Consider the following 23114-nt stretch of genomic DNA (forward strand, 5'->3'; position numbering starts at 1 on the left):
CCTGAGGTCTGGAGCTGGCCTGCGATTCAATGTGAATAAGCTGTAAGGAACTAGTGCAGTTGATATGGGAGCCCATTTATTTACCGCAGTGACTTGGTTTCTGGGAGGCTTTACCTGTTGCTGATCCCTGGAAGAGGAGAAGGGGAGTTGGCAGGTCCTGTAGGAAAGAGGGGAGAGTACATTATGCATACGTGGGAGATAACCACCTTGAGCTCCCCATATTACTTCTTTGCCGGCTGCAAATCCTTTATAGCTGGAATAGGCTTTTTACTCTTCTGAGTACAGCAGCGTAGTGGGCTTTTATCTCTGAAGCAGAGACGCACACTGAAATATGAGTAATGTCAGAAAACAGACTCTCTAGCTGACCTCCAAAGTAATATCGTTTAACAGCAGCAAGAAATGCACTGACAAACCACTGGAAAAAATACACATAAAGTATGAAGCGGCAACTGCGTGATTTAAACCCAAAAGGGCAATGCAGAATTGATGTTCAGAGCCCGTTCCCAAGTGCTTTTGTCATCATCTGTTACAAGTGCTGTATACTAGCCCAACTGATGCAATTCCCATGGACATCTTGGCAGTACTTGAGTTACATCCCACCCCAAGGGAGCTGACCTTTCCTTCACTGAGAGAGGGAAATAAGTCCCTCTCAGAATTCAATGACCTCGTTTGAGTTTGACCACGTACTTTCTGATGGCTTGCTGAGGTCATATGTGTTGACTTACCCTATTCCTGTGCAATAAAAATTGGCAAATCTCTCTGGAGGGAGCCCATGACTCTGCACTCACTGTGCAGCCTCAGACTGCTGAGCTGTGCCTCGTTTCTCACGATGCTGTGACTCCTTCCCAGAAGCTGGAGCAGAGGGAGATGCAAGGCAAAGAAGTCAAAATAGAACAGGGAGAAGGTGGTGCTACCTCTTGCCACAAAAAGCAATCCTAAACAATTTGTCTGGGATCAGAGAGGTCACGTTGCAGTGTAAATAAATGGAGCCAGCATTCACAGCAGTTCTTTGCTACCAACACAAAGAAAGGCAGAAAGCACATGTTCTCGAAGTGTGTATCAGCAGTAAGGGATTGGTAAGTGAAAGTGGAGCTATTAACTGTTGGCTTATGAAATGTAAAGATCGGATCTATGGAGGGAGAGGGGGAACATCAAATAATGAAAATGCAGATAGAACAAGGAAAAATTAAGATGTGGAAAGGTGGAAGAAAACTGAGGTCAGGGAAGAAATGGAAAGAAAACTTGTGGGAAGGGTGTGATCCAACAAGAAACAAAAATAGAAATTGGAGTGTGGCATTCTATTTTTCCAATTAGAAGCTCAGATCAAAATTAAAAGTAATATGTTTGGAAATGAAGGTAATCAATGAAGCTAGAAACAGGATTCTATCGCTAAAAGGAAAGACCCAAAAAGGCTCTAAAACAAAGAGGAAAAGCTGGAAAACTTCTTGCCTGTCGTGTCAACAGCATCTCTCCCTCTCTTTTTTTTTTTTTTTTTTTTTTTTCTTATTCCTGCAGTATTGTGTTGCTCACTCAGTTGCTGGAGTGCTGATGGTAATGACATATTAAAAAAAGAAAAAAAAAAAAAAAAAAAGAGAGAGAAAGCTGAACTTTGGATCTGATGAATGTTAGCACAGAAGTCAACACTTCTGATTTTTTTTTTCTCTAACTGGAAGTTATAGACAACTTTAAATGGAAACAATTGAAATGTGATGTAGCTGAAACTTCTTTCATTCATTGCTTCCCAGATGGAACACTACACAGCGTCATAGTGGCATGCTTCAATCTTCCTTTCAAATTATTTTTTTAACATAAGTAGTGTGGAGAATCTCTACTAACGTCAGAGTGGGAACGTTGTGCACCCTGTCACAGCTTTGTTTTGATGTACAGAAAAAGAGTTTGCACTGAGAGCTCTGCTGGTGCTGCTACTGCCCTTAGTGCTTGAAGAAGGTTTCTCCTCAGCTGACTTCTGCTGCTGCTTTTTGATAAATCACATTGGCTACTTCAGCACAGAAACCACTGGAAGAAAATATTTCAAATATGGGGAATGAAATGGCTAATGTGGTAGGCTTAGAGCACCCAAAGATGTTAGCTAAGTTGTTAGCTACCTCTCTCAACAGTGGCCTGATTTAATTTGAGCTATCCAATTCAAATATTTATATCTCTTAAAGTGCTTGCTTTTTTTCTTTTTGCTATGGAAAATATGACAGTGTTTAACAGGGATCCAGCTGAACTAGCAGTCCTGAAGCCTGAAATCACTAAGGGTATGGCTATAGTCCCTGGCTGTGCGAGCATGCAGAGATGCTGCAGCTGAGCTGGTGGTGCAGCCAGCCTGGTTCATCCTTTGTAGGATATGGTCACCTTGGTGCAAAGTGCCAGATGAGAGGGGTTTTGCAGCCTTCCACAGAAGTACATATGAACAGGGAAGTGAGGGAGGAAAGGAAAACCACAGAAGATTACCAAAAAAAGCAAGTGAGATGTTTTCTGTCTGGATATACATTTTGGTGATTAGCATCAGCCCTTTTGGAAAATAAATCCAGGTACTGACTGTGATAAATGCATGTTTTGAAATCCCCATTCCCTAATGTTTAAATAAAAATTTGGGTTTTTTGTTTTTGTTTTTTAAATTAAAAATGTTATTACAAAGACAGTGAAGACTCTTGTTTGCCCTGCCTCTGGGATAAATACTAACACACTGTACCTTTGACATAGTAAAGGAATTGGGCTGGGAGAAAGAAAAGTGCCCAAAGTGAGACAAACTTCAACAGAAAATAGGCCTGTTCAAAATCCAGAGCACTCAAAAATTCATCATGTCCTGTGTTTGCCTATCCTCCCTCTTGTTACTCATCTACAGCTCTACACTCCCCATTGATTTCCTTTTACCAACAATAACAGCTTTGGCATGGCAAAGCTGCCAGTAATGCACTAGGACTTCTTTTAAATGAATAATTTTATTTTTTTTAAGATACTCTGAAAAGGTCATAAAATAAAACTGACTCTTTCTCCATGCTCTAAGCTCAGCTGCTGCTTTCCTTTCTGATCTAAACTGCAATAGGTGGTTGTCATATCCTGAATGCTTCTCCACCTGGATCTGTCTGTGGTTTCTGTAATAAGTCAGGCATTCTTGCCGAGAAATACAATATGCACATAAATCTGGTATGCTGTTCATTAGAGAAGGCTAAATCCTTTATCATCCATACCATGACAAAGTCTGAGTGGTTGCAGCAATGTTCCATCATAGATTGCATCTCTTGAACGTAATCACCACAAACTTTTCACTTTCTGGAATAAACAGTACAGCTGAAATGTGAAAATATTTCTGCAGACGCTGCAGTGTCACTGCAGTGAGAGAACAACGCTGCGTTATTGATTCCACTGAAATGCTTCTTGCAGAGCAAGCATCAAAGCAAGGCTGTTTTATCAGTTTACATTTTTTAAGCGGAGAGTTTATTTCTTGCGTAACCCTCCTCGAGGCGCTCTGGTGGCTGAGCAGAACCCCTGCCAGAAGCATCTGCTTCCTGGTCTGCAAATGTAATTTCTGCTCCCCTCCTTCCACTTCTGGCCTGGCTTCTTGAGTTCTCTCTCTATGCTGTTGCTGAACCCGATGGAGGTGTTTTTATTTTTAATGCAGAAAACATGGATTTAAGGGATTCCTGAGTTTAGACAAAAATGGTTGCTTTGCTGCTTTGAGATCATCCTCACTATGAAAGTGTGCTGGAACAGCTTTCTTCCTGTGCAGAGGACCATGCTGGGGCCAAAGTCCTGTGTCTTGCTTGACTTTAGGGCTGCTGCATTGCCCTTCAGCTGTCTGTTCACCAGTCCCTCTAGCTGCAGAGTAGCTTTGACAGAAGTGATCAGCTCAGGTATTAGAGGCAAGCTGGTTTCCACAGCCAGGTCTAACAGTAGGCAGAATGCTTTAATGCAGGACTGCTGCAGCATGCCATCCTTCCAGGTCCCTCTCCTTCTCTTCTGCAGTGTTTTAGATATGAAAGTCCTTTTTCTTTGTAAATATTCACAGATAATCACCTAAATATTTGGATATTTGTCTTTTTATTTGTGGTAAAACCTGAGTGATGTGGACTGAGCCATACTTATGTGATTGAGTAGTGTCCATCTCCTGTGCTCTCTTACCGCCTATGCCCTGGTTGTAAGACTGAGCTAAGGTTTAATATTTTAATATTTTAGATATTTTGGTTCACACCTGATTAATTTAGTATCTCCCAGCAAATAATAGTTCCCAAGCTGAGAAATGATGTGGTATCTATGGCTACCCTTATTTCCTACCCCATGTTGAAAACCCCAGAGTCTGGTTGCTGTGGGACTGGCCCTTCTGCTCTACTGACAATGTACTCAGCAGCTTCCCCCAAAAGTCCCCCACTTTTGACTGGGGGCTGCTTTCACCTCTGCAGTTGTTCTTCTCACCCCTACCGCCACCTGGATTGTGGGGTTTTTATTTTTGGTCCAACTTCTGCCACTAACATCTATTTTTGCTCTCTGTGGAAGTTTCAAGGAGAGAGAACTAGCGCAGCAATTCTTTTTCAGGACACTTTGTTCCTAAGTACAGGGAGTTGTAAAATTGCTGATAAAGAACTAGTTCATTCATAGCTTATGCCAGAAATGACTGCCTTCTGTCAAGGCATGGTCTTCATGAAAAAGAGCTGAGGATTGAGAAATGCAGAGTTGTCAATTCTGACTCTCTCAGTTCAAGTGGATGCTCTTTTGCCTTGAAGCTCTATCTTCAATTATTTCCCTCAGAGAGGAATAGGCAGGTTTGGTCAAGGCTGGGCTTTGCTCACTGTTTTAGTCTTTAACAACACTTGCCCAGTGCCATTTCTCTGTTGTGGACTATAATGACCAGAAGTGAAAGGTTATTTTCTGAGCTATTGTAAATGGCTGACATTTCAGCTCCTGCTTTGTGACTGAAATGTTGTGAGAAATATTTTCTGAATGTATTTCCCAACAGGACAGTAATTCTGTATTTACTTCTCAAGATGCAAAAAGGTGTTTTAGGCCATGAAAGAAAATACTCTGAGACTGAAAAATGATTCTTGGAAATAAACAGCCATGCTGGTTTTATGAGCTTAGCTTAAATCAAAGTAAGTTACAGGAGAGTGTACGTCTCCCTCTTCAGCAAAAAATCATGTATTTTTTGCATTCAGCATAGAGACAAAGATTCATTTTCTTGAAGAGCTTTCTATTTTGTATACTTAACATACTTGTGGAAAAACAAATTATCTAGGGGGTGGTCTTTGGTTTTGTTTCTATTTTGCTATCTTTGGTCCCACACGATATCTCTGGAACATCAGGAGATATGTCATGACTTCAGGGAGGATGGTTTGTGGTTGTGTCTGGTTACAGTCACCTCAGGGAATCTAAACAACATTACAGGACATGGATTATTTGTAAAAAAAAAAAAAAAAAAAAAAAAGGCATGTTAACCCAAGCTTCTGTCTTTTGTTACTGCTTCTGGTTTTATTTTTGTGGACATTTTTGAAGAAATTATCTTGACTATAAAATTGCTGTCTGCTTGGCTTGTGGCTTCTCTCTGAGACTTGCCATGAGGGGCATAATTAAATTGGCTGGAAGACCTGAAAAGGGCAGATGATGTGAGGAGGTGCCCTGTTTGTCCAGGTCTCCTTTCCAGAGCCCTCTGTCCTCAAGGTATCAGCTAAGGTTGTGTGGAAACAAGAGGCAGTTCAATGCATAACCCTGAATGAATGCTGACTATTTCCTATTGAGCTATATCTGCTGGGGGAGAGACCCTGGGAAACTTCTGGACAAAGTCTCCCAAAACGCTTGTTCTGGTAGTTTCCGTGGCTTCTTGGTAGGGCCCTAGCTAAGCTGTGAGAAAAATGCACATCAGTGTTACGTTCCCGCACATCTTCTCCCCTCTTTCTTTCTGACTTTGGTTTTAGATACGTTAGGAGCCACTCTTCTTCAAGGTAAGGCAGATACCAAGAACAACAATCTTTCAGCCAGAGCAAACAAAATTATAGTCTTCCAACCAGGGTAGGGTTCTTGCTGTCTCAAAGATCAGATGCAACAGCTATATAGTCACCTCACTGTCTTTAGGAGCGAAAAATGACAGTGAAATTGTAATGGCTGCTTTGACTTGTGCCATGTTAATTTGGTAAACGTGATTTATGTAAACTCTGCCAGGGGCTGTGCTTAACAGGATGTGATCTAGGAATTCAATATTTATATACAATAGCGTGTTGGTATATTTGTTCTGATTCTTTTTTTTTTTTTTATTTAAGCATGAGCTTTAAAATACCTCACTTTTTAAACGACAACAAAAGTCTGTGCCTCTTTTGGATACTGATGCTGAGAAAGTAGAAGAGTTCTTGTGTCCTAAATCTACAAGAAGCTGTGCAATTCATCTTTGCCCCTCTGCGGGGTCTGAAGCTGAGCTCTGACCTAGCCTTCTCCTTTGCAGAGTTTTGCAATAGAAGTAGATGCGGAACAGCTAGACTCTGGAAGAGGAAATTCTCCTGTCACTAGCGAGCTCTGAGAGACTCTGGGTCCTCCTACAAGCTCCTACTGGGTCCCTTGAAGTTGGTTTACACTTTTAGACATATCTAGTTATGTTGCAAAGAGGAAATGGCTCTTTACCCTTAACAATCCATGCAGATAAGGATCGCTAGCTGCCAGAGAACCTGTTTTTCTGAGTAGTGATGTAAAGCCAGCAGGACTGGTGACAAGGGCTTGGCTTTCCTAGGCAAGATTCATCCCAGCAGAGTGTGGTACACAGCAGTCAACAGCTCAGACATTGCTGCGGCAGAATAACCACGAATCTGGGGTACTTCGCAGCCTGTGAGTACTGCAGAGTCTTTTTGTAGCTTCTAGCCATGGCTTTTGGGTGGGGTCACTAGACATGATGCGATTAATTTAATGGTAAAATTACAGTAGCAAGTGTGCATGCTTTACTCTGTTTGACAAAGTAATAGGAGCCTCGCTACTGCACAGGGAGTTGAAGCCCTCCTAGCTGTGCCTTGTGTGTGTTTTTAAAATAATTAAATTGCAGGGCTGCATTATTCCATAGAGATGATCTCTGCTCAGAAGGAAAATCAGGGCGTAATGTAAATATGTACAATTGTTGCAGTCACCGGGTTATGCTGATATAGATTTAAGCAGGGTCTGTACATGCAAAAAGAAAACAAGTGTGTCTAATCAAGTTCTATGTTTTTTCTTTCTTATGCTGCTATTCAGTTGTATTGGCTTCAGCAGTAGGCTTCAACTTCTCTGTGTGTAACAACTTCAAACAGTGTGTGTTTGCAGTAGGTTTCAGCCAAGCAAGGCTTGCCACAACTCACAGCAGAATTTCTGTCGCTGGGAGAAGCTGTTATATTCACATAGGGAGAGATATTAAGTTAAAAGTTGGAGGTTTTATTTGTTCTCAAGTCAAGGGTGGAGGTTTTCAAAGCGGCACAGTGGACCAAACTTACTGTCCCCCATTACTGGCATGTGAAGTTGTTGAAAGCAGCTGAAGTACCAGAAGAGTTGGGAAATCTGCAGTCCATTGGCTGCACTAACAACACTGAGAAACATCTGCACTGCCAGTCTTCTCAGTTCTGCCTGCTACTGTTAATTATTTAGAGCAGAGCTAACACTGGAGCCTTTTTTTCTCCTCTTACATGCATAAACATTTTACTGGCAATTTGTAAAGATAAGTGCATTTTAAGATGCAAGATTCACTTTCAGAGACTTTCAGATATGAGTGAACACAAAATGATCTTGCTATTTCACCAATCAGTGTAAAATGCTGCCTGTGATTATTTTTAATAGAGATGTTAATCTCTTGAACTGCTTGAGAAAATGTTTCAAGTGCAACATATTGGTGCATTAAAATTAAAGTACTGAGCAGCACAATGTAGTGCCAATGTTAGCTTGCATGTTTGATGGCTACAGTGGGGATCAGGCTGGGGATAATACTGCACATACGGTCTTTCAGCTCTTCCTTTTTTTTATTCTTATTCCCAGAAAAAATACCAGGCATGCAGAAAACAGTATCATTTTCTCTCTCTCTCTATATATATATATTTCTGGTTACAATAACACGTTTTATGTATTTATAGACTTTGTACAGTGGAAACTAAAAGCATTTGTCATAGACTGAAACATGCAATGAGTAATGCATTGCATCTCAAAGTAACAAGATGTTCTATAATTTCTAAAATGTTCCTAGTAAGTCATATATGGATGCATATCATTAATTAGAGGACAGGTCCCTCAGGGTTTTTAATCCAGGATTGGGTACTTCTGTTCTTTTTGCTTGGAACAATCCATTTGACTTTTCTATTGAATTATTGCCTCTGTGTCACTTTATTCTCTGAGAGCAGTGCTGTAAGGACCACTTTAGTGATAGTCTGTACAGTTAATTAAGGAGCAAAGGTTCCACAAAAGACAGGTGTTAGGTATTGCTGTTTGTATGTTGTGTGTATGAAATGCATGCACCAGACAGGACTCCAGACCGTGAGTTGTGCTGAAGTGTCATCAGCCACACAACTTTTCCAGGCCCCCAGAATGGCACTCGAAGGTCAGGCTGAATCATTCCAATAAAGCACTACCTTCACCAGGTTACAAATGCAGTCTGCTTAAAGCAAAGCATGTGATGAGAGATACAGTCACAGTTAGAAATGACAGCAAAAACCTTGGAAACTTCTTACTCAATTGCTCTGAGACTATATTTTAAAAGAATCTACTACAGTTATCTCTGGTGTGCTCTGATTTTTTGAAGCAGCAACAATGAAATGGTGAGTCTGATTGCAATGAGCATCATGACAACAGTTTTCTATCTGAAGACCTAGCTCAGAGCTTGATCATGCCAAAAGAGCAATGTCTCCAACTTTACTTATTGGTTTATAATAGCGTGCTGAATCTGTTGGATGAGCAAGGAGCTACAGCATCCCTCAGATTTGTTGATTAATAAAACGATGATCTGTGTTGTGAAAGGAAAAAGGAAAAAAAAAAAAAAAAAAAAGAAAGGAGAGCCTTTCTCTAACTGCTTTTGATAATTGAAAGTTGGAGGCAGCATTACTGGCTGGAGTGTCCCCCTGAGGTGTCAATGAGAGAAAACAACATATTTCATACAGAAACTATGGTGCGAAATAACCATGGAAACAGTATCATTTGAGCCTGCCAGGTGGTGAAAACAAGATTTTGTCCTCCTCATCTCCCATTATCAGAGCTCCTGTGTGGTAGGAGGAAAGCGGGGACCAGGCAGCTGGACAGCAGCAGGGCATGAAGGAGCTCAGGTCTGTGGAGCAAGGGAAGGTCTCTGTGGTGTGTCCGACCTTCTGCATCCAGACTATGGCTTGGGCCAGGCCCAGAGGATCATGACAGTTTTTCCAGCAGTAGAGGGAGAATGCGTGATTGCATGGCTGGGGGATGCTTAGTGCTCTTGATGTGCACTCCATCCTTGCAGGATGGCTTACTCAAAACCTATGGGAGCAAGTGCTGAAGGAGGAAAAACTCATCTGAATATCCTGGGCATTACTAGATAAGCAGGAGGGACTCCATTGCTCATTTGCACTGTATTCCTAATAGAGTGTATAATCAGGAAACCTGAGGATCTCCTAACCCATCCACTGACAAAGAGCTCTCGGCCCCCTCATTAAAGTGATGGAATGAGAGCTGCAATCAATTATAGGAGAGCTAAAGGCGATGAAAATTAGTTCCACTGGGGATTTGTCTTCAAATTTTCTTTTGCCTGCAAAAATCAGATTACGACATAAAATCCCTGAGGAGAGAGGGGAATGAATCAGAGGAGACCAAGGCATTCATTTTATAGCAAAGAAACAATTGAAAAGGAAATAAGGAAGGCACAGCCCTCCCCAGACACAGGACATCTGTCCAGTGCAATGGGAGATGGGAAGGACATGGAGAGGACTGAATATGTGCCAGCTGTAATACCAAGAGAGCTGAAGAATAGGAGGACACTTAAGAGGATGGACAGCAATGGTGCATGGAAGTACATGTACCTTCAGAAAGTCATAGAGTTCAGGGGGAAAAAGCTAGAAGAGTTTGCTTAGAGAACCAGTCAGGTCTAGGTCAAATCACCGAAAGCAGACACTGGTGAGGTGGATCAGGATAACGTTGTTGCCAGAAGGAAGATTACCCAGCCAGAAGGGATAGTTTTGCTGCTCACACAGGTTCTTCTTCAAACAACAAACTTTCTCCTGCATTCAGTGAATAATGGTTCTGAAAGGCTTTCTCCTAACCTCCATGAAGTTATTGGACCTGTCTGTATAACTTAACAGAGCTAGTCTTGTGTGAGGCAGTTAAGCATGTACTGGGTTAAGCCAGTAACTCCAGCTTGAATAAAAATGTTCTACCCTTGTTCTTTTAAATATCTGTAAGACACTCATTTCAAGGTGCTTAAAAAGGGTAAGTTTCTAAAGAGCAGGACATGACAAATAGGTCTGTAGGGACAGAAGAAAGAAAAGCACTAAGGAAGACAGAAGAGCTGATGAAGATCTCAATTTCTCTGTTCAGAAGCCAAAATTTCAAGAGGAGTTTGATCTTAAATAGTTTTGAATTAGATTTTATTTCTGATTAATCTGTTCCTTGATATCACTGCCTAGCAAAAAGAAGTCTGTTAATTCTTTCAAGTGGCACTACAAAATAAACATTTCCATTTGATTCGAAGGAGTTAAACAATATGGTCACACTTGAAGACACTATATTAAAGTGCTGACAGATGTCCAGGTCCACTTTCCTCCATAATTAAAGAACTACTTGAATAAAACCTGAAAGGTTGTTGCCAGATCTCTTCTTTCAACCTTCTTTCATTACATTTGAGGTTCAGATTCCCTATAAACCTTGGCAGAAACTTGAGAATCACGGTTAAATCCAGGCTATATTTCATAGAATCATAGAATCATAGAATCATATATTTGACAAATAGAAAAGCATGGCTGACACTCGTGGCCAAGTGTACATGGGGTTTTATGACTTTTTGCAATGGAGACTTCAGTCATCCTTTGTGGTGGTCTTTGAAAATTAGCTTCTTTACCCCTTTCATCTTTAGCATTAAGGTATATGTAAGACTTGCACTATAGTTAAATATTGCTGTTGTTATTATTCCTAAACAGAAAGTTGAAGTGTTGCATCCAAAGCTTTCATCAAAAATATTCGGGTTTTCATTCATCTGGTTGTTGCTCAAATTTGAAAACCTTTTGCTATATTTATTTCAAAAGCTCATTTTTGAAGTAAAATATCAATCACTTTGTTGTGGATGCTCATTCTAGCAATTCAGCCAGTCTCATGTTCTTTGTACGTGACCACATTTCACACAATTCCATAGAAACACCTATTTCTGCTGTATGACCTTGTAGCAAGGTTTTATCAACCAGAGCTCTGTTGTTTTATGCCTATTATTTCATATGAAATCCCTGACTGAGTCTTAGTGACCCTTGCCTCTTGTTCCAGCTCTGTCAGGAGTAGGACTTACTTTTCTCTGGAGTTCAGCCCTGCTAGAATTTGCACTTCTCCCTGGACTTTAAAGTGCTCCTAGCATTGGAAGAGGTGGGTCTGGGGAATTATTTCTAAGCAGGTAGTATACTGTATATTAAATTAGCTACTACATATTAAATTTTTGCAATAAGTGGAAGGTATGCTTCTTTTGGCAAATGTGGATTAGGTGCATAATATGCTCTCTGTTCCCTGTGGGGAAGAGATGATGTGACATCCCTGGAAGGCAAGGCAACAATCACTGAAACCAGATAGAAGACTTGTCCTACGTGCTGAGCAGAAGGGCTTCTAAATTGCTTTGTTAGTGCTAGGATGTGGAACAGACAGTACTGTGGCAGTGCAGGAAAAGCAACTAAGAAGTCACGTTTTCCACTGTTCAATAATAATAATAATAATGACAGTGTATTTGTGAGCTACCTGGGAGTGCATAACTTCAAAACCTTCAGAGCTGAGACATACTGGGATTCCTTGCCATGATGTCATACTAAGTGAATGTGGGATATATACAGCATGTGTTTATCTCTGTGTAACCCATTATTAAGACAGAAGAGATCTTCTGCTTTTCTAAGGTGAAATCTGCCCTTGACTGTCTCAAAGACTTAAGCATGAAGTGGGTAAGGGGCTGAACCCTCTATCCAGTTGTGAACTGTACTGGTAGGAAACATTGTGTGATTGTAGTCATCCCATGCTGGTTATTTCTCTGCAGCAGTCTTGCATGCCTATGTTTTATTTTAATCAGGGCTTTGCTGTAAAACTTGTAAATTATCTAATTAGATTTGTACAAACTGTTCTTCTGGAATAAACTGAAGTCAGTTGGCCTTTGGAGAGGGGTTGTGTGGCTGAAGTGATTTATATTTTTGTTTTTAGGGCTTCAGATTCACAAAGAAAATGTGTGTGCTAAACTTCAGTAGATGTGGAAATAGTGTTTTATTATGTGTTACAGTAACGTTACCATAAGCTTCCAGCATCTTCTGTGTGCAGTGGCAGAAAGTGGAGTTTGTGTGGTAGGATTTGCAGTCTTCTAAAACCTATATATGTAAGACTTCTCTCTGCAGTGCCTGACTAGAGTGGGAGCATAGATTGTGATTTTGCATTAAGTGCCTTGCATTTAGGTGGCTGAAGTTAGGAAGGATTCATCTCTGGCTCTGCTGCTCCTGTGTGGAAGAAGGATTTCAATTGCAAAGGAAGAATGCTGCTCAACAGGATTAAGAAGGGTAGCAGTAGGGCCTAAAGTGTCTTCTGGGCTGATTATTGAAAGCCACAGGGATAAACTTCTGGTGATTTTAATAAGATAATGTTCTTCTTCTAAAACCAGCTAACTCCAGCTGAGCCCGCTGAGGTCACCTTCCAGCCAGATCTGTCTGTGGAAGGGGAATGGTGCCCTGAAGTGGAGGGAAAGGATTGTTACCTTGAATAAATGTGCAGGAAGTAGGACTCTGTGAGGAAACTTCTACCTGGGCAGCTGATGGCAGAATTTGAGCTAGACTTTTCTCAGGCCAGGCGTGCGTTTGAGAAGTAAGCGAGTGCTTAATGATGAAGATTGAATACCAGTTCCTCTCACTTTCTTCTGCCACAGTGTGATGCCGTCCACATGCAGTCTGCTGTTTCTGTGATTTAACATCAGCTTCCTCCGCCTCCCCTCTGCTGTCAGCTGTGGCATTTTCCAGATCCCTTTCCAGGATTTAGCTCGCATTCTGAGCCTGAGCAGCCCTGCCTCTCAGCCCCACGTTAGTGCGTCTGCCTCGGGTGGGAGATGATATACAGTAGTCTCCTTTATTTACAGGAACATCTCCTTAATGAGAAATGCCCTCCAGCATTTCCCCCAGAGAGCCAGCTGCCTGCTGTGCTCGCACACCCCACATCCCAGGACACCCACAGAAAGGGCATGTGGATGTCTCGCTGTCCCTGGTGAAAAATGTTCCCAATGAACGTAAATTTAGTGCTGGAGTTCATAGGTATATTGGGATCCGTGGTCTTTTTGTGTGGTTTGGAGTGCTGTGCTGCTCTCTGCCTCTGAAACAGGGATTTGATTTATAGTGGTTCTCTGTGAAAAACAGTAATACACGATTTATAACGGTATTCAGCCAGCAACAATGATCTCCCAAGTACTCATTTAAAAAAAATGTATATAAAGTACAGTGGGAGGCTCAAGCTGTCTGTTGGATTCAAGGCCATCTCTGCCATGCCGTAAGCACTTGTTGGCAGATCTAGAGGGGAGCTGGGTTTGTTCCCACAGATTTGGCAGGGGCACCTCATAAACACTGACAGACCCTCTGGGAAGAGCTGCGAGCCTTTGAGCTCCCTCCCGAAGGGGCTGGGTGGGTGGTGGAGTCTTCCTCCTTGCCCTTCCCTCCTCACCAAGTGCCTGTGAAATTTGGACCTGGATCATGGCCTGTGTGCTCTGAGGGCAGACTTGGTCTGGCCTCTGCTTTTGGAAGCTGCAGGTCTTGCTTAGGTTAGGCAGGCTCTGCTGAAGAGCTGGCCCGTAACCCCTGCATGCATTATATATCATGAGTGTTTGGATAAAGCCAGATGTTTTCTAATTTCCACTAGTGCCCTGGGGATCGCTGTGCTTCTGGCTGCCAGATCAAGTGGGTTGGGGCTTCTGGAGGCTGCTTGGGGTTGTGAAGAGTGGTTGCATGTTGTTGTTCAGTGGTTTCCTTCATCTTGCTTTTCTGATAAGACCTCTCCTTTTCTTTCCACTGAATCCCCTCCCTTGGCATGTGGGTAGGATCAGAGTGGGGATGTGTAGGTGTTTGTTACTGTCCCTCTCTCCTGCCCACTCCATTGGTGCTAGTGCCTTGTCCTAGGGGAACCAACCCCTCAGTATGAATAAATACCTCTTTAATAAGGGAAAAAAAGTGTTTTATTCTCCTTGATGCCAAAGACGTATGCTCACAATAGCAGCAGGCAGTCACTGCCTGTCTCTCTCTGCTAGCATCTCCTTAGCCTGATGTTTCTTAGGTAGGGGGTTTAGCCTCAGTGATGAATTGCTCTCCAAGATAAGGAGCTGTGGCATTTTCTCATCTGACTAGGCCTAGCAAGTTTCTCCCATTAAGAATATTTCATTAAAACTTTATCCCAACGTGCTTCAAAGTGGTCTTGTCATAACAGTGTCCAGATGTGTCTTTAAAATTGTCTTTATCCTTTGGTTTTGATAACCTTCCTTGGCAAGCTACCCTCTGCGCCGAACACTGCATTCATTATCGCAAAGAGTTCTGCTCGAGTGCCCGGGTCTCTCCTGGTGTTTTCATTTTTCTAGCGAGAGGTTCAATAAACTGGGAAACACAAACTTATTTCATGTTGGCCGGGGCTTTAGATTTATAGCTCTTTGGTCAGGGACCAAACAAGTTAAAATAAAATGTGGCCCTTTAGCCTTATCTCGCTGGTGAAGCACTGTCTCTGCAGAGGCTGCATTCATCCTCTTGTTTCTGCTGCTTTAGCCGGCCGTTATTCCCCCTGCCTTCCCTATTCAACGCCTCCCAGCCTCTTGCACAGCAAAGCTCTTCTTTCCCATGCTTTGATTGAAACTTCCTCCCGTCTCAGCCGTGCTTTACCAAGAGGACTTTGTCCTTTGCAGTAAAGGAAAGCCGCAGCTCCTCGGCCCCGGCTGGTGAAGCCCATGCTGAGAATCCTTGTTCCAGCACAAAGCAGCCTTCCCCGGGCGGGCAGGCGCAGCGGCACGCACACGTCATCCGCGCCGTGCAGGGCCACGGCACCGCTTGCCCTGGTGGGATGCCCTTTGTCCAAGCACCCTCTGGGCCTATTTGCATTCATACGTGGAGTGGGAAAGTGTAAGGACTTCATGAGAGCTATAACCAATAAAGCTTCTCAGGGGATGATTCCTTCTCAGGGCCTATGTTTGCAGTTCAGGGGGTTGTATTTTTTTCTTTGCTTGCAATTACTTCTCGTGAATACTTTAAATCAGTCTTGCTTTTTTCTTTTTTGCTCTGTTTGGAAGGCATATTTTGAATTCTCAGCAGGAATTTTCTTTATGGTACTCTACAGCAGTCCCAGTGTAGCAGCCGCAGATAAAGCAAATGTTTAATCTTCATTTTTTTAACTCAGCAGCAAACATTTTCTGGTATTTTTATTTTCATTTTCCCCTATTATACAAATATGTATAACAAAGGCTGGTTATTTTCTTTCTCCTATCAGAATCTTTTATCGATTGTTGCTGTTGTTTGTGAACCCTTGCTGCATCCTGGTTTCAAGACTGTTATACATCAAAGTATTGTGTTGAGTGACCTGGGTGCTGAGATCCGTTCAGCAGTGACAGGGCTGGGCTTGTAATTGCAATTTGCTTCAGCAACGACACACATTATTTCCAGGGGAGTCCTTACACCAGCTGGGTGTAGCATGTTCCTGCCACCTCACATCTGTAGCCAGCAGCAGTACCAAGGGTTCAGCAAGCTGCGTGCCCTCATCCTTACGTATCTGCAGATGTGAGTTGATGATATGCTTGTTGTGTCCTACTCTGCTTCTCTGATTAAGCTTTCCTCTCATAAACCTATTTCTAGTGCAAATGCTGTGCTCTTGCACGTGTTCTTGAATATTTTTTCTATCATTAGTTTATTTTTTTGCAATATCAGGCCTATCTCTGTGTTGAAAATTCAGTGCCTAGAGATGTAAAATAAGTTATCATGAACTTTTCAATAGTGACTTAAAGCATAAATCTCAGAATTCAGATCTGTCTTATCTTCCCTGACAGAAAAAGATGACATTACTGGGGAAAAAAAAAGTAGGTAAGAGTGTAGTTAAGGAGTTATGGTTCTTGATTGCTTAATGCAGGAAGATAAGAATTTCAGATATTTTCAGATTTAGTTATTTTCCAGTCTATCATTAGCCACTTGAAATGAATCAGCATCCTGTCAATGATGAAGTCTTGTTCCTATATTGCAAGAACTGTATGAGTCAATTTGAGGTGAAGCATGGCACTGACTACTGAGATAGCAAGGCATTTCAGCAGAGAAAATGTGGTACCTGGCTCAGACCAAGGCTTGGATGAAAACTCATTCAGTCTCTTGCTGCCATAATGCTAACCACACTTCAGCCCAAAGCTCTGCCCATGGCAGTGCTGTCCCCCTGTTTGTCCCCATGGCCCACAACACACTACTGAGGATGCAGGCTGATGCAGAGCAGGCAGCCCATGCTGCTGGTGCTCTCAGGAAGGGCTGTACTGACTGGTGCTGGAGGAAAGAGTCTGAAAGTCCTGTTGACTTTCAGAAAGACACATTTGATGCCTCTAATTATTTTTATTTTTTTTAAGGCACCGTTTTTTTTGTTTGTTTGTTTGTTTTGTTTGTTTGTTTTTTGTTTTTTTCCTGATGGTTACAATATGACATAGTACTCTAATAGTTGTAGTGGGGTAAACATCACTCCAGCTATGAAGCAAGCATGGCTCAATGTGGGGCAGACCTCCAAGCATCCAGCACGGGACAGCCCTAATAGCAGGGAGGAGAAAAAGCCTTGGGTTGCTCAGCCTTTCATGCGCCCTGCAAAATGGTAAATTCTGTGCATCCTTTTTCCTAAGTGAAGAAAGAATCTGACTCTCTAATTACCTTTCATCAATACCTGGCTTGATTTGGGCCTTAATGCAGCAAAGGTTTTTAAGCATGTTAAAGTGGTTTACTTAATGAGGTCCTTGGGTTCTAATTAAAATATTCCAAGAGAATTTTCTTTGCTGATTTGGGAAGTGTTTCTGAATTTCCAGACAGAAGGAAAATGTGGCTTTGTTTGTTTCCTTCACCTTGACATGCCTCACAGAAACTTATCATTGCTTGAAGGTATTTTGACCGCTTGTCTCTAAGTATTCAGGCAACAAAGCTGTTCTGATATGTAGGTATGGTACACCTCCCTTTGTATTTGGTGCCAGTGGACTTTGTGGTGCACTGTTTTCTTGTTGTAGACAAGCAAGAACCAAGCATGTCTAGTTTCTGCTCTTTGGGGATGTCTGAGCCTCCTACACCTCTGACTCCCTTGCTACCTCTCTGCCTGTCCTATTCTGGCTTCTCTCCTTATGGGTAATTTAGTTCTAAGAATTACACCCATTCACTTTCAAGAAATATTTCAATTTTCAATTGAAACATTTTCAAAATATTTTCAATTCAGAAAGGATGCACAGGCCTCACGCAGTCTACAGTCAGTTGCCATATTGAGTTGGCCTCTAGGCAGTGCTTTTCCCTCATCTCTACGTTCATCTTCTCCATTTAGACTGCAGGGCAGTCATTCACTCTCTTTTCCAAATGATTGTGATTTCAGATGAGCCCTACAGGCTGCTGTGTGATGCAGAGTAATATTTGCTTTAATTTAATTAACCACTTGTGTTCTCCTGGTGTGTTGCTTTCTGCTCTGAAGACATCTTGTGTTGGCAGGCAGGCTGCTGCTGCCCAATGACCCCGTGGTGCCAGAGAGCAACTCCTAACATTTTAGGAGGGGTAGTTCAGGCAACATTAAAGAGTATCGCGATGTGCAGTATATCCCTTCTACTGTAAAGCTGGATAATTTATAACCCTATAGAACATTTTCAGTGAGGGTCTGTATTCTTTTAAAGGGAGCTTTATGAATCTGCTCAGTTTTTATAGAACTGAATGGGTGTTGTCCATGTTTAAAACTTCATTGGTCATCTTCATTGTGACAGAAAATTGAGTTTCCCTTTTATTAGTCTATAATGGTGGCTGGTATATGTCACACCACTCACAGTAAAAAAAAAAAAATAATAAAGTCTACTTTAAAATTGGAGATTGCTGTATTTCATATTTCCACTGCCCCAAGGAAATATCTTAAAATTACTTTACTGTTTTTGAAAGAAAAATATTCTGGCTGGTTTTGGAACTGAAGTGGACTGTTTTATCCCTCTTTCACATTAAGGAATCTGAGCTGTAAGGAAGAGATGCTTCTAAGCTTATCACAAATCTGTGGCATTGAGCCACAAATGTAAAGTGCAGATGAATGCAGAGAAAGTCTCTACTAGGAAGTGTGGAAACAATTTCACTGCTTCTCTCTGCGTACAATGACCTGTGGGCATATGAGACAGGCAACAGAGGGCATCCCAAAGCAATTGGTAAAGCCAAAAACCCCTAAAGTGACAGCAGAACATGCAGGTAGGCATGCCCACCAACCAGGAGATGCCTTGGATTTGCAGGTTGCAGCTCCTGAGAGCAGCGTTTCCTTCTCCCTCATGCTCAGATTCCTTGGTTCACCTTAGGCCTTGCTCCACCTGTGCTGAAGGTGAGAGCAAAGCTGTGGCTGAGGGTCACAGGGCAGGATTGGTCCTGCACGTCCCCAGGTGGAAGGACAGGTGGGTGGCTGCTGCTCCACCCCGCCTCATTTCCCCAGAGTGCAGGCCCTCCAGCATCCAGACAGTCTTGTTACTTCTGTGGCTTTGCGGTATTTAGCAGCTCTGTTCCTCAGCTGGGACTTCGAGGTATTGCTGTGGTATTATCATAACCATCACAGGCAAACTGGCGAAGGATTCGGAGCTCAGCAGAGGTTTTCTCTTGGGTTTGGTCACTGCCATCTGCCTGCATGGGTTCTGTTGCCGCAGTCTTGTCTGAGCGTGCAGCAAGTGTCCGCCGTTTACTTTTGGGACTCATTGAACATGTTGTTAAATTACTTCTGCAGGTTAATTGAGGAAGCTACATGAGCTCAGGCGTTAGAGCAGCTGAGTACTAATCCCCTCTGTGTGTTCTGGAAGCCCAAGGTGAAATCAATAATTATGCCGTGTTTATCTCCTTTACACACATACTGCCATGACAGGGCTGGTTCTTGCCAGTATGGACAGTGCTGCTTGGGCTGTTCTGTAGAGGTATCTGTTAGAGGAGGATACAAAAGAGTAAAGCACAAACCCCATGAAAAACACTTTTATAGAGTGAGCTGAGATTAAAATCAGGCACGTTGTAGAGGAAATGATGCCTGGGTTAGTGTACTTTAATCTATTTTAGGTTTACATCACTAATTAATCTCTTCTATGGTTCATATTACTGCATGCAAGTGCATATTTGTAACGTGATAGTTTGCTCTAACTGTTAGCATATCCTTGTAAAATAAATAAGCAGCATCCTTGAGCAAAAGGCATGTTTTGGGGAGCTTTAACTCTTTAAAAACACCCCTGCCTGATGCCTGGTATTTGTGGTATGAACCTTGTACATCCACTATGATAGAAGATGGTGGTTTTCTCTATGGATGAAGACATTATGGTGCAAATCCCCTACAGGAGTGAGTCAGAGAAAGCATGGAAATGTCAGACTGTCCAACTCCTGGCAGCCAAATTCTTGCACAGCCCTGGAAGGATCCATAGCTGGATAAAATGTTTTAAAACTGATTGGTTTGCTCTGAGAACTAAACACTTCGGAGGTCTCACTTCATCTCCTGAGCATCTCTTTCACTCCCAGCTGTGGTGTCCAGTGAGAGGTACAGGACAGGAGCTGGTCTGTAGGCACCGGAATATTCCAGCTTCCAAAAATAAAGGCATTGATGGATCAGATGTAAGGTTATGTCTGCTCACACAATGGGGCTGCCTACATCCTGGCAGATGAATGGGACTGTGGCTGGCAGATCATGGGATTAAAACACTGACACCTAATATTTTATAAACGTCGAAGGAATGAGATTGATGCACAAATCTGGGTAATGTAAATGCAGAGGCTGTGTTTAACTGAGCGGTAGGAAAAAGGAGGCTCCCTTACTTCTGACAGGCTCTTAAAGAGGCTTTGCAGATCCTGGGGAATCATTGATATCTAGCTGGAGGGAAGCTGAGAAAAATGAATTGCTGCTGTGCAAAGGGGAGCTGTTCACTGCGTTGACTGCCAGTGGTGTGGTGTGCAGCGTGCTGCCTCCTAATAAAGAGAAGAGGGAAACAAAGTGTGTGGGTGAGAGGCATGACAAATTAAACCTCTGGATAACCCCACGTCAGTAAATCATTTGCCCCAGACACTGGTCCTTGGTGCTTCAGCATGACATGAAATCTTGTAAAAGCAAGACTTTACACCCTGCTTATTTGAAGCTGAAGCTTTACTTAAGTGCATGAAATAGATCTTGGGAGAACTCTGCAGGGCCATTACGTACCACAGGCTGTGCCTGTGTGTGATGTTCCAGTTGAAAAATCCTGTGACTGGGGTGAAAGGAGGAAATACCTTTGACATGGCATTGGGGCGCGCCAAAAGTTGTGTGTGTGTTATATTTAAATCCTAACTAGATAGCACCATCCTCTAGGGACCAGCCTCAGTTCTGCACATTTGTGAGAAGCTGAGCAAAGTCAGGTCTCTTTTCAGCCCATAGTACATGATAAAATGGTTTAATGGTGAAAAGCTCTCATTAGTCACTAACTGGCTGATATAACTATTGCTATGTCCTGGTTACAGGTAACGCAACATTCCCAATTAAGTTGTATACACACACCAGAATTCAGTCAAAGGGCACTTTGGGCAACCTCTCCTCTGCCCCCAGCACTCACCCCTGCTGCTGAGCACAGCAGAGAGCTAGAGCCAGCTGCAACACATGTGTTTGGATTTGCTGCTTTGCACTTCCTTCAGTGCAGGGCAGAAAAGGAAAGGATGTGTGTGTGAATGTGTGCACTTTCAGGCACAAGGAGGAGTTTTGGTAACTGTTAATATAGTTTTGTTAGCTGACTTTAAACTATTGAGCTTTGTATTTTCGTTTGGACTAAAAGGCTTTGTAGAAGTTGGTCTGGATTTTGGTCTCTTATGTATATCTCTGATGTTGTTGTTGTTGTATTTACTGTTTGTATTGCAGTAACATTGAGGACCAGGATCTTATGCCTAGAACAACTGCAACTAAAAAGAAGAAAGAGAAAAAAAATCATTTGGTATTGTTCTCAGTAAGGCATCACAACACAGGTAGGCTTTAAGAAGCATGTAAAGGAAAGTGGTGTTCTTATAAACTGTGATTATAAACATCTACGCATGCTGCCTGGGGAATTTTCTAAGTGGGAAATCAAGGGATGAGATCACTCCACGAAGAGAACTGGGTCTGCGGAGAAATGGTAGGGGAGGTCCTTTGGCCTTGAAGGGGACCCTGTGCTGTGAGGTAAGGGGATGAAGCAGAGCGAATGTGGATGTGGTGCTCTGAGACTGACAGCAGTGCTGCTGGGAGTTTGCCATTTATCTACATCTCTGTTTCTCAATCTTTCAATCCATCAGTCATCTTAAATATGAAAAAGAAAGGAAGTCTCTAAGACAGATTCCTGTAAGAGCACAAATTCTGCTTTTTTTCTGGGAACCACCCCCCCTCTTTGACTGCATTATTTGTGTAAAATAAGCTGTAAGTCTGTGGTGCAGTTTATAAAGCCCTACTTCTGGCAGATGGGCTCTGAAATGTGCTCAAAAATGCAAACATTTTTCTGCTTCTCACATCTTTTTCTGATAGTGGCTGCTTAAAAGTCTGAGGCAGTAAAACATGGCTTGCAGCTGAGGATGTAATTGCAGTGTATTACTGCTGTAGGGCATCTGAGTTTTGCTGCATGGAAACAGTTCTAGGTAATTGCATGCATTTCCAAAACAGTGTTAAATTTCAAATCCAGATGCAATGACCAATGCTCAGACTCTGGTAGACCCACCAGCTCTAGCCTTTGGGTTTTTGTCCTAATGTCCACGTGTAAAATAAAATGCTGCAAGCAGCTGCCCTGTTTATAAAGCACTGCACCAACACTTCCCATCCAAGTGTTGAGATGTTGAATTGTTTGTGATGCAGGAATACTGATAAAGACAAAGGGATGGGGCAGATGGGCACGGTGTCAGGCTGCTGTGACTGCATATCCAGCTGCACCAAAGCGTGAACCATCGCAGGCAAAGGGAGTCAGGCAGAGAGATGTCCTACTGAAAGCTCAAGCAAAATTGTGCTTTGGAGTTTGTTTCAATTCTAAATGAAAGATTGACCTTAAAATCGATAAAGTGAACTTTCTCACTTTTTACCACTAGTCATTTCTGAAACTACAGGGATGAGGCAAATGGAGGGAAAATGAGAAAATGCAGGGTCTTAACAGGGTTTGGAGATCAGCAGTAACTGAGAGCACAGCCTGGCTTGGGGGATTGCTGTGGCACATCAGGCAGGCTCCCATCCTAGCCTGCCCCATGGGGCTGCAAGCTGAGCGCTCTCCCTGGCTCTGCCCGTGGGCACTGGTGCAGCCGTGGCTGTGCCTGCAGAGCTGCAAAGCTCATGACCTTCAGCTCACTCTGGGGCTTGATCTCCCCACTACTGTAGGAGAAGCTTTGTCTGGCTTATTCTGCTCAGTCAGCGCAGAAATGTGCACATCCCTTTTTTTCCTCTTTTCTCCAGCTTGAGACCGTTCTTGTCTTTAAGCCTTACTGAACAAACGAGACACTGTTCACTAATTCTGAGTGCTGTTTATTAGCAAAACCGTCTCCTTTTTCCCTTGTAGCAAAGAAAGTTAATTGAAGTAACAACTGGTTTAACACTATCTTATTTAAAAAAAAAAAAATAATCTAATAAATGTTTAACATTTTAACAAAGTTCAGTACATGCTCCAACAGTACTGCATCTGTTTTCCCTGCTTTTTTTTTTTTTTTTTTTTTTTTTTTTTTTTTAAGCTTGGCATACAAAGTACCATTTAAATACCATGGTGAAAAGGGCAAGCATTCAATTTAATGCCTTTGAAATTATTCTGG

The 23114-nt window shown here is 42.4% G+C and overlaps 1 long non-coding RNA gene across 12 annotated transcripts in view; it reads left to right on the top strand.

The window, feature by feature from the left end:
• The first annotated feature begins 868 nt into the window (after positions 1–868).
• Positions 869–23114, top strand: part of LOC309881812 — a 79488-nt gene continuing 57242 nt past the window's right edge. For 7 of the 12 annotated variants that reach the window (XR_014318180.1, XR_014318181.1, XR_014318182.1 and 4 more), the window contains exons 1-2: positions 869–1076; positions 21223–21326. This is a non-coding gene — a long non-coding RNA (uncharacterized lncRNA). Of the gene's footprint in view, positions 1077–6641; positions 6811–21222; positions 21327–23114 lie in introns of those variants that run through there. The other 5 variants (XR_014318188.1, XR_014318190.1, XR_014318189.1 and 2 more) reach the window with 3 other exon arrangements.

This window comes from Aythya marila (genome assembly GCF_965140915.1).
Source record: "Aythya marila genome assembly, chromosome: 10".
Lineage (NCBI taxonomy): Eukaryota > Metazoa > Chordata > Aves > Anseriformes > Anatidae > Aythya > Aythya marila.